This window comes from Palaemon carinicauda, chromosome 3 (genome assembly GCF_036898095.1).
Source record: "Palaemon carinicauda isolate YSFRI2023 chromosome 3, ASM3689809v2, whole genome shotgun sequence".
Lineage (NCBI taxonomy): Eukaryota > Metazoa > Arthropoda > Malacostraca > Decapoda > Palaemonidae > Palaemon > Palaemon carinicauda.
In genome coordinates, this window is record NC_090727.1 from 184,058,334 (window position 1) to 184,070,350 (window position 12,017).

The 12,017-nt window shown below is 38.9% G+C and overlaps 1 pseudogene; it reads left to right on the forward strand.

The window, feature by feature from the left end:
• LOC137635784 (uncharacterized) overlaps positions 1-10,683 on the forward strand; it is a 40,885-nt pseudogene extending 30,202 nt beyond the window's left edge.
• Positions 10,684-12,017: the final 1,334 nt, after the last annotated feature.

A 12,017-nucleotide genomic window follows, 5' to 3' on the forward strand; every position in this document is an offset into this window, starting at 1 on the left:
CCCCCCATTTTAGCAGAGATTTTGTCCTAAAACAGGACAAGAATTCTGCAAGCAAGGTCTGAAGCCACTAGCCTTAATGATTCCTCCCTCAGTGAGTCTCACCACGATAATGGATAAATATCTAAGCTGCAACTAGGGTCATCACTTTACGTTATTTTGACAGTAAATTAACTTTAAGTGCCACATAGAAATAAGTATGCTGGCTGTGAGGCAGCAACTGAAAAAATTAAAAAATGCAAAATTGAAAATTAAAATGTAAAAGATGGTTAAAGTTAAGTGACCCAGTGCAGTGGTAGGCATAAAATTAAAGAAAATTGGCATATATGCAAAAAAAAGGATAAAATAAATACATGAAAATGAATTAAATACAAATAATGATGCCAAGATGGCTCCTCAAGTTTATCTACCTGGGGAGACACCAAGGCCAATAAATATTTTTTCATACAAACTAAATTTACCTACTGACTATGGCTACGCTATGGACATGGCACTGTGCATTGGGCACTAATGCCGGGAGAACACATCTCTCTCATACGAGTTCTTTAGGCGCTTGACCTTCCAGTTGTAGTTCTGGAGGTCTATGCCGCACCTCATGAGCCCTTTATTCCCATTACGTAGCTCAGTCAAGTAGTTTAGATGGTTATGGTCCGTTAGGAATGTCTGTGGGAAAACATGGTCAGCGCGATAGGAACCAAGGTGCTCAAGAGATGAGCCCATGCCTGAGAGTTCTTTCTCTTGAGTTTGGAGTTTTTCCCATGTCTGGAAGAAATTTATGCTGCCATTTAAACTCCACAGTTGGGAATTCCTGCTTGCACCTGGTGAAGCCAAAAATGAATTATGAGTATGGTCAGAGGTCGTGACTCCTCTGCCATGAAGTGGGAACCTTCGTCCTTCTGAAATGTGGCTAGGAAGCCATACCAATAAAAGAATTGTGTCATCTCTGTAACACTTATGGATGGGATAAGTTGGAGCGAGGCCCTCGGAACGGTTTTCTTAGAGTTACCTATGACTTGGCACGGATGGCAAAAGGGTGCGGAAGCCTTAACACCCTTTTGCAAGCCCGGCCGGAAGAAATGGGGCTGCAGCAGTTTTGTTGTGCGCTTCACCCCAGAGTGCCCTCCCAGTCCCTCATGGGCCATTCGTAGCACCGACAAGCGGGAATTATGGGGGACAACTATATGCTGGCGCAGGGCCTCAGCAGGATCGTGAGAACCTCGGGTGATCTTAAGGGGCACCTCATCCTTTAGCAGGAACTCAGCCTTAGAGGGGTCATTCATTTCCACCTCGTTCGAGTTGGCGGGTGCCCTGTTGTTTACCAATGTATCATCCAGCAGTGGGAACCTGATGAGCTTTGTCTGGCTCCTTGGGGTCTCGGCGCTGATGGGTGGTTCGCCTCTTGCCTGCTCTAAGACCTCTGGCCTGGTGATTGAGATAGCCCTATTTCCAGGGATGTTCAGTGGCACAGTTTCACCTGGATTGAATTTGCGGGTACTCGGCTCAGACTCACAGTGGGAAAAGGGACCCTGGCCCTCCTCTGAGGTCTCTGGCATGACGCTTGGAGTAGCCCTATCCCCTGTGGTGGAAAGTGGCACACCTTCACCAGAATTAACTTCTGGCGTACGAAGCTCAGACTCACTGCTGGAGGAGGAAGACTCTTGGGCCTCCTCACTTAGCCAAGCTACCTCACCAAGGTCAATGTCACCGAGCCAGTCGTCTTCCCATGCAGGTTGCATCCTAACAGTTTTAGGCTCCGGCTTGGCAGCCTTCATGCACCTGAGGGGCACTCGCTGTACACCCTTCACGGGCTTTTGACCCAAGCATGAGTTGTAGCCCTCATGTGCAAGATCACTCCCTGCCCCCAGTCCACACTTCTTGCTGAGCTGGGACGTGGTCACCTTCAGTTCCACTGTAGGGAGTTCCTCGGTAAACCCTTCAATGAAGTGGGTCCTCCTGCGATTGTCCTGCTGGACTTTGGCAACATTGGGTTGAGGTGGCAAGTGATTGAGTTGTGCCAATCGGGCGTCCATCTCCTGCATTCTTAATTCATGCGCTCTCTCTCTTTCATACCGCATCCTTTCTTGCTCTGTTCTTCTCCGGGCTTTGTCTTCATTCATGAGCTCCCGCACATACCTTCGCAATGCTTCTCCCTCATAGCCTTGTCTTTCTGCCAAGTCCACAAATGCACTGATTTCAGCAGCAGTCATTTTGCTAAGTTTTTGAGGAGACAGCGACAAGAAAAACTCAACAGCACAAGGTACGATGTTGACCGTGCCAGAAATTACACGGAGGGGAAAGACGCTCTAGCCTTATGCAAGAGTCTTGTGGAAGGAAGGATGAAGATGGAGCTGGGCAAAATGCACAATGGCTGAGAAAAATGCCTTTCGAGATTCGAGAAAGAATTATCACCAAATAGCAAGCCTTGCAAGTAATTGAACAAGAGCCTAACTTGAAAACCAGGGCCACGACAATGGGTGAGCTTAGGCTGTTCGGTTGTAATTCGTCCAAACAAGTAACGATATATATGACAACTGTACTACACAATAAAAACGGAATCACAACTATACAGTAGGTGACCCTCTGGGGTAGTCAGGGAAAAAATGAGATCACAATTATGGGTGAACCTTTATACTAGTCATAAAAGAAATGGAATCACCACAATGGGTGAATCTCTATGCTAGTACAAAAAGGAAAAAAATGGAATCACAACAATAGGTGAATCTCTATGCTAGTCATAAAAAAACGGAATCACAACAATGAGTGAATCTCTATGCTAGTCTTTAAACAATTGGAATCACAACAATGGGTGAACATCTATGCTAGTCTTTTGAAAAAAAATGGAATCACAACAATGGGTGAATCTCTATGCTAGTCATATAAAAATGGAATCACAACAATGGGTGAATCTCTATGCTAGTCTTTAAAAAAAACGGAATCACAACAATGGGTGAATCTCTATGCTAGTCATATAAAAATGGAATCACAACAATGGGTGAATCTCTATGCTAGTCATATAAAAATGGAATCACAACAATGGGTGAATCTCTATGCTACTCTTTGAAAAAAACGGAATCACAACAATGGGTGAATCTCTATGGTAGTCATATAAAAATGGAATCACAACAATGGGTGAATCTCTATGCTAGTCATAAAAAAACGGAATCACAACAATGGGTGAATCTCTATGCTAGTCATATAAAAATGGAATCACAACAATGGGTGAATCTCTATGCTAGTCTTTAAAAAAAACGGAATCACAACAATGGGTGAACCTCTATGCTAGTCTTTTGAAAAAATGGAATCACAACAATGGGTGAATCTCTATGCTAGTCATAAATAAATGGAATCACAACAATGAATGACCCCCTGTGCTAGTCTTAAGGAAAAGAAAAAATGGAATCTCCACGATGTGTGACCCTCCTATGCGAGACTTAAGGGGAAAAAAATGGAATCTCCACGATGTGTGACCCTCCTATGCCAGTCATAAGGAAAAAAATGGAATCTCCACGATGTGTGACCCTCCTATGCTAGACTTAAGGAAAAAAATGGAATCTCCATGATGTGTGACCCTCCTATACTAGTCTTAAGGAAAAAAATGGAATCTCCACGATGTGTGACCCTCCTATACTAGTCTTAAGGAAAAAATTGGAATCTCCACGATGTGTGACCCTCCTATGCTAGTCTTAAGGAAAAAAATGGAATCTCCACGATGTGTGACCCTCCTATGCTAGACTTAAAGAAAGAAATGGAATCTCCATGATGTGTGACCCTCCTATGCTAGTCTTAAGGAAAAAAAATGGAATCTCCACGATGTGTGACCCTCCTATGCTAGACTTAAGGAAAAAAAATGGAATCTCCACGATGTGTGACCCTCTTATGCTAGTCTTAAGGAAAAAAAATGGAATCTCCACGATGTGTGACCCTCCTATGCTAGTCTTAAGGAAAAAAAATGGAATCTCCACGATGTGTGACCCTCCTATGCTAGTCTTAAGGTAAAAAAATGGAATCTCCATGATGTGTGACCCTCCTATGCTAGTCTTAAGGAAAAAATTGGAATCTCCACGATGTGTGACCCTCCTATGCTAGTCTTAAGGAAAAAAAAAGGAATCTCCACGATGTGTGACCCTCCTATGCTAGACTTAAAGAAAGAAATGGAATCTCCATGATGTGTGACCCTCCTATGCTAGTCTCAAGGAAAAAAAATGGAATCTCCACGATGTGTGACCCTCCTATGCTAGACTTAAGGAAAAAAAAATGGAATCTCCACGATGTGTGACCCTCCTATGCTAGTCTTAAGGAAAAAAATGGATTTGTAAAAATGTGTGGGTGCGTTCTTGCAACACCACCACTTGCAACTCTGTGACTTTAAAGCAAGTTTGTATTTATACTTAAAGTATAACAAATTAAAATAAAACAGACAATGTCACTGAGATTGCTTAATGCTTCGTTAAACATCAGCCCCTTTACATACTTTCCCTTTAGAAGAAAAATGAATTTGATAAATTACGCTCCCAAATATTTTATCTTAATGATCCTATACCCTGACTGAAAAAAACTAAATTAAATGTGACATCATAAGTCCTTTATCTTTAGGTTAACCATATTACACAGTCTAACGAAAATTATCCCCTTTCAAAAATATACATAAGAATAATACCCCACGTAAGTAACAAAATGAAATTGCATACCCTTACTGTGAAAAGGAAAAATTGAAATAAAGAATGCCACGTGTGCTTACGGTTACCAACACAGGAAATTAACACGTGTTTTAGTCTACCACGGTTTCTTCCTAAAATCTCGTAAATTTCAATTCACTTAGTTTTAACACGAAATTAAACAATCACTCACTGCACAATATATATGAAGGAAAAATTTATCCCTATCAATAATGTAAATGAAAATAATATCCCATGAAAGTAATAAAATGAAATTAAGAACCCTTACTATCAAAGAAAAAAATCGAAATAAGGAACGCCACGTGGTCTTACCGTTACTCTACAGAATTATGCCTCACTGCCGTAAAACGTTTACGTGAATCGTAAGCCAAAAGTTCCGATATGAGACTAGCTGGTATCCTAGCACTAAAGATAAATGATAAAATATTCCATGGACAAGATTAAATGATTGATGTGCATGAATCACTTACCAATGTACAATAATTCGACTAAAATCTCAGGTCTGCATAGAATTGGTAAACAATTGACAAAGATAATAATTGCAGACAATATTAAACCTTGGCTTCGTCTGGAAACACGGCGATGGGCTGAGTTATATCAGGTTGGCCATGTTTTGAAATGAACACGTGCTCAGCCTGCCACGCTCTTTGTCCTAAAATATCGTAAGTTTCACTTCACTTATTTTCTTTTTTAAACACACAATAACACAATAAGCCATTCACCTAATGCACAATGTTTTAACAAATGGAAAATTTAAACCACTTTGATTATAAACAATCAGAAAAAAAAAACAGAACACAAATTCTTCTTACGCGGTTGGCTATCCTGCTAAAGTGCTAAACAATAGGACTAAAATCTACCACGCGGTTTTCAAAACAAAAGGGTTCGCGGTGCGCACACTCACTAATAAACACAAAACTTTAACAATGAGAATAGAATGCTTTTGCTGTTTTCTTCCACGGTTCCAACTCCAGTGATTATATAATTTACTTGAAATTAAATTGAGGTTCGTCAAGTCGCTAAAGACAGGAAAGGGGGGAATTTGACTTTTAATAAAATTAATTTGAAATTATTGTCTTAGCGAATCCTGGCAAGGTCGCCAATATGTTACGGGCCACTGGTTCGAGTCCGGCCTTGCTTAAGGGACTCAAGGGCCATAACAAAACAAATAACAATGGTAGGTCGCCAGTCAGCAATGATACAAGGAATACTGACAAATATATGTATTTACAATAATATTTAAATAAAAATTAATAAAAGAAAGGGAAGCACAACAGGTAACTACTATAATTTACGCCACGAGGAGCTTCGGGTGGAGTTTGGTGGGCCATGGATGAAACCCCAGCACAGTAATCAACGTTCCCTGGAAGGGGAAATAAATTGAATTATTAACAGCACACTTACTTCTACCGGCTTGGGACACGATGAAGTCGTGTGGTTAAAAATTTTAAGCAAATTAAATGAAAATGCCAAGCTTAGGGATTTAAACGTTACACATGGGAATCAACACTGTCACAGGGTGAATTAATTGAAACTTGGACTAAACAGCACACGTGGTCTGGGTATGGGGGATAGGATACAAGGTTCAGTGGGTAGGATTTTCTTTAGAGGATAAGGAAAAATGGGGTGTGATAAGGAAAGGATGGGAGGTTGGGTAAGGATATTGAGAATCTCAAAATCAGACACCTTACCTTTAGTCAAAACTCTGGTTCCTTCCCTTTTGGAAGGATATGTAAACAGAGGTCCTGCCTCCCTGATGTCTTGAGGGTGAAGAGCAATGTTGTTTCCCTCAAGGAGGTTGAGTGAAGAAGAGGAGATGTTATCCTCATGGAGGTTGAGATAAGAAGAAGCTCTCCAGTTTTCCCTGGGTAGATCAACCCCACTTGACCCCCCAATTGGGGGAGGGTAAGGGGGATTGGCCTGACCGCTGTCCTATTGGTCAGGCTTGATCACGTGTCCCCACATCCTTCACAGCTCGCTTCCCTCCTTCTCCAGGGACCTCGGTGTCACGTGACTCGTAGAAGGTAGCTGAAATTGAGATCTCAGGAGGAGTAGACTGGTATAGGATGGTTGGAGGGGGGTGAGACTCTGGGTAGGGTCCCAAAACTCGTGGCATTTTGACTCAGGCTTGCTGGCGGGGTCTTTTGTTATTTGAAAAAGGTGGCGAAATGAACGCCATTGCTAACAGTGTGTATATATATATATATATATATATATATATATATATATATATATATATATATATATATATATATATATATATATATATATATATATATATATATATATATATATATATAATGGGCCATTACTAGTCCACTGCATGTAATTAATCGAATAACAAGTACAAACATACCTATTAGCTAGGATGGTGAAGATGGGCTGATTTCAATCCTAAGTACAAAAAAACCTGAATTCGACAGGTATATGTACAGAAGAATTGTCATTGACTTTTATTTTACGTCGTGGCTAAATACCATGCCACTGCTGTTACAAGTTTTTTCAGACCAGGGTTCGATTCCCGGCCGGTCAGACACTATTATCTTTGAGTGATTCAGCCTGGGACTCTGATCCCTAGGTCGATAAGAGAATCCAGACAATAATGTATTAAAATACATGGCTTATTTAAATATGAAAAACACGTCTAAATGTGCAAAATTTATCATATATATATATATATATATATATATATATATATATATATATATATATATATATATATATATATATATATATATATATATATATATATATATATATATATATATATATATAATGGGCCATTACTAGTCCACTGCATATAATTAATCGAATAACTAGTACAAACATACCAATTCGCTACGATAGTGAACATGGGTTGATTTTAATTCTTAGTACAAAAAAAAAAGAAACCAAAAAAAACCTGAATTTGAGAGGTATAAGTAGAGAAGAATTGTCATTGACTTTTATCTTTCTTCGTGGCTAAGTGCTTTGTCACTGTCATTACAAGTTTCATGGACCAGGGTTCAATTTCCGGCCGGTCAGAAGCTATTGTCTTTGAGTCGTTCCGCCTGGGGCTTTGATCCCGAGGTTGATAAGAGAATCCCGATATCAATGTATTAAAATGTATGGCTTATTTGAATATATATATATATATATATATATATATATATATATATATATATATATATATATATATATATATATATATATATATGTGTGTGTGTGTGTGTGTGTCTGTGTGTATGTGTGTGTAAATCAAAGGTATCACTGTAATCTAGGACAAGAGTTACTGGTAGTTCACGAAAATTACCAACGCCGCCAGCTATACTTGATTCATAATATAGTTCACCCTGTATATAATTACATTTTATAGAAAACGTTTCTGTCAGGTATCCAAAAAAAAATTGCTAGGGCATTTACGAAGAGATTTGCTTCAACTATTGCTAAAACATCTTTTGAAACCTGTTGTGACGCTTTATATTTACTTCCATTTTTACAACATTGCTGATTTTAAAAGAAAAATTCGGAAATCTTTGAAGATCGAATATCATCAGGAACTTTGTTCCCTATTATCATCTCTTAAACATGAACTTCGTTCTGGAACCTCTTTCAAAATTTGACGCTGAATTTGTTGTTCTCCTGACGTCATCTAAGTCTAAAATCCTTGAGACTTTACATTACGGGCCTGTATCACTTTATGGATTTGTATGCATTATCATTAATACTATCATTACGTAATCTGTGAGTTTTTTACGAATCTGTAAAATATTCTAAACATTTTCATTGATCTTAGATATAGTAACTGTTATACGCTTGCAGGCTATTATTTTGGTGTTACTGTTTTGTTATTTTCTATTCCAGATTGATTGAAATTAGGAATAAAACATTGAAGTGAATTTTATTTAATCTGCGTTATGATATAGCTGACCGTAAGAGAATTTAGAGCCTGTCCTGGAATCTGAATTGTTATTTTGTTTTAAATTGAAAAAAAAATAATGTTTGTATATTAACCCTCTGATGATCAATTGCAATGACGCGTGAAATGATTTATTGTCTTAAATAATCAAGCGACGTGAATTGCTGCATCGTGCGTAACTTATTTCCGTGGAAATTCGGCGTAAATACGCGCGTAAACTCGGCGTAAACTCGGCGTAAGCTCGCACAAACGAGTTGCCAGATGGTTGAGGGACATGTGGAACCAAAAGGTGCGTTTACACGATCGAACTATGTTCGACGGACAAAGTCGTTACCATATCACAGGAGAAGCAGGATGACATCATAAGCAGTGAAACAATGGAAGCGGATCTGGCAACAAGCAGTGGTACCAGATGAGGGTGTTTACCACCGTTTCGAATCTGCTCACAGGTCATAGACCGGTGGACAATGTTTGAAGGTGATGTCCATTGGTAACTCAGGCATTTAATTCAGTGTGTGGCCTTGGACGACTGGTGCAGTGCATCACTACCATGATACACAGGAAAAAAACAAGGCCAAAAAAATTGCACTATGTATTATGATCATTGCTGTACTCTGTGAGGAGGAGGAGGAGATGCCAAGAAGGGTATGGTGCAAGGACTGGTTGCACAAACGAAATGAAAGGGGAAGCCATGCAACCATTTTCCAAGAATTGAGAACTGGCTATGAATCGGACATCACAAACTATATGCGCATGGACCCAAACACTTTCTACGATTTACTGGAAAAGGTTAAACCTTTTATAACCAAGCAAGACACCTGTATGAGGGAGAGCATTTCACCTGCAGCACGTCTGGAAGCAACGTTGATGTATCTTTCCACCGGGTGCTCCTTCAGTGCCCTTCAATACAGTACAAGAATTTCAAAACCGAGTCTGTCTGCAATCATTCCTGATACGTGCAAAGCCATCTATGATGTGCTTAAGGATCCATATTTAAAAGTAAGTAATGCTTGATTGTGACGGTGCATATAATATTATGAAGGTAATGAAAATGACTTGCATAATGTGAAGTACATCCCTACAGTTGAGCATAGACGCAAGATTAATTACATACAATATACATCTTGTTATGTGTATGTAAAAAATAGCTACGTGCTTGGTGTTTGGCTATTCGTACATTACCCACCTTGAAGTGCAACCAGTCGGGTAAAACTATATCTTTACATATATGTAAAGTTCTTCATGAATAGTTTCTAAACCTGGGACAAACACATACTATAACTGTTACTTTCACAGCTTTAGGGTAAACATGTTAATGCCAATTTCAATAAAGACATAATTATGGTCATACATAATTAAACAACAACCTTGGTTGAAAACGTGAGCTTCCCTAATTTTTCCAGATAAAGTACCTCAGAAATTAGTTTCTGTGCATGGATCCTATTTTCTTCATTCATCTTCCGCAAATCATTGGCAACAACATCACCAAAAGCACTTTGTTCATCGCTATCCTACTTCTCCGATCGAGATAGTTCCTTCAGTTGATGAAGCACTTCCTGAAGCACTGCATGCCTCTCATTAGTGGGTAGAGACCTTTTTCTCCCTCGGGTACTTTGAGTCTGAATGCGTGAAGACTCATGCGTTGCAGGTCGTACATTATCCTGTGATGTACTTGGGACAAGTGTGACAGGCGTTGGTGTTGTATGGGTTACAGTACCATGTTAATTTTGTTGAAGTATAGGATCATTGAAAAACTGAAAATAGATAAATACCATTAGTGTATGCCAACGTGTATTATTTTTCCTAATTTCCTGTCACATACACACGAGAGAGAGAGAGAGAGAGAGAGAGAGAGAGAGAGAGAGAGAGAGAGAGAGAGGGGGGGGGTAATAGTTTATATATATCGCGAATGCTTAAAAGACCTTAACATTCTTCTCATATTAACAGACACCCTAAACAGCGGAGGAGTGGATGCGTGTAGCAGAGGGGTTTTCCAAAAAGCAGAACTTTCCTAATTGCATCGGAGCAGTTGACGGGAAGCACATCCTGATAAGGCCACCATCTGATAGCGGTTCCTTCTACTAAAACTACAAAGGAAGCCTTGGTAGATGAGAAAATTGATGTCTGACCAAAGATAGTTAAAATGCCAAAGCTTGATCAGGATTTGGAGGTCCTCAGTTCTAATTTATTTACTCTCTTTTCTTGGAGTCCTGAAACTCATCAGAAAACTCTCTACCTGCACATCTGACAATGATGTGTTGATTTGTAATGATGTCTCCACTGTTGTTTGTTCTACCGGCTTGTCTTGCGAAGACATGTTGGTTTGTTATGCTGTATTCACTGGTAATTGCTTTACTGACCTATCTCATGACGATAAGCTGGTTTACGATACATATTAAACTATTGACTGTTCTACAAACACGTCTGGTAATGATAGGTTGGTTCATGCCAATGTTTCTGCAGTCAATTATTCTACCATTTTGGTTAGTGATGTCATGTCCTCTGACTGTTCTGCTAACCTGTCTTGTGAAGACAAGTTAGCTTATAATGAATCAATTATTTAAGACTAGATAGGAGAACTATACACAAAACAATGTAGAATGAAAGAATTAAGACAATTCTTCGGAAGAAATTATTGATCATCGAAAATCTTTAAAGACTCTCTCAATAACCCATTTTTGTACAAATGAAGAACGATCAGACCTAATGTGTTTCTCAAAAGAAAATATTTCAACAAAAATCACACCTAGCATTTTAAATGAGTTGATATAATTGCAAAATTATTATCAATGCGGAGACCTGGATGTTGAGGAGCCACTGTCCTTGACCTACTTACAATCATACTTCGAGTTTTGTTAGGATTCAACTTCATGTCCCATGATTCACACCATGAATTAATTTTAGCTAGATCTCTAATATGGGATTCAGAAACCTCAGATCTACATTCAGGGGATTGATGAAAAGAGAGCAGCATCATCTGCATAGGCAACTAGTTTGTTTTCAAGGCGAAACAACATAATATGCACACAGTCTAGTATGAAAAGTAATGGGTCAAGAACACTACCCTGAGGAACATAAGATATCCCATTCCTATACTAACTACAATGCCTATTACTATCTCTTTGCAATCTATTAGCCTACGTAAAAATTTAACAGTTAAGCTAAAAAAAGACCCATTGACCCTAGCTGTTTGAGTTTGAAATCAAAACCCTCATGATTATCCAATGTTTTGGTTAGGGTAAATTTGTCTAAACTTAAGATACACTGATCTCAAGCCGTAATCTTTTGATTTGATCAATATTAATAATGATAACATTACATAATTAATTTGTAGCCGTTTGTTATATTATCTTATTTTCTCACTTTTGTTAGTTTAATAAAAAACTGAAAATGAAACCTGACGCAGTATATAAAAGAGTGAAATGCACGACAGAAAAGAAAATCTT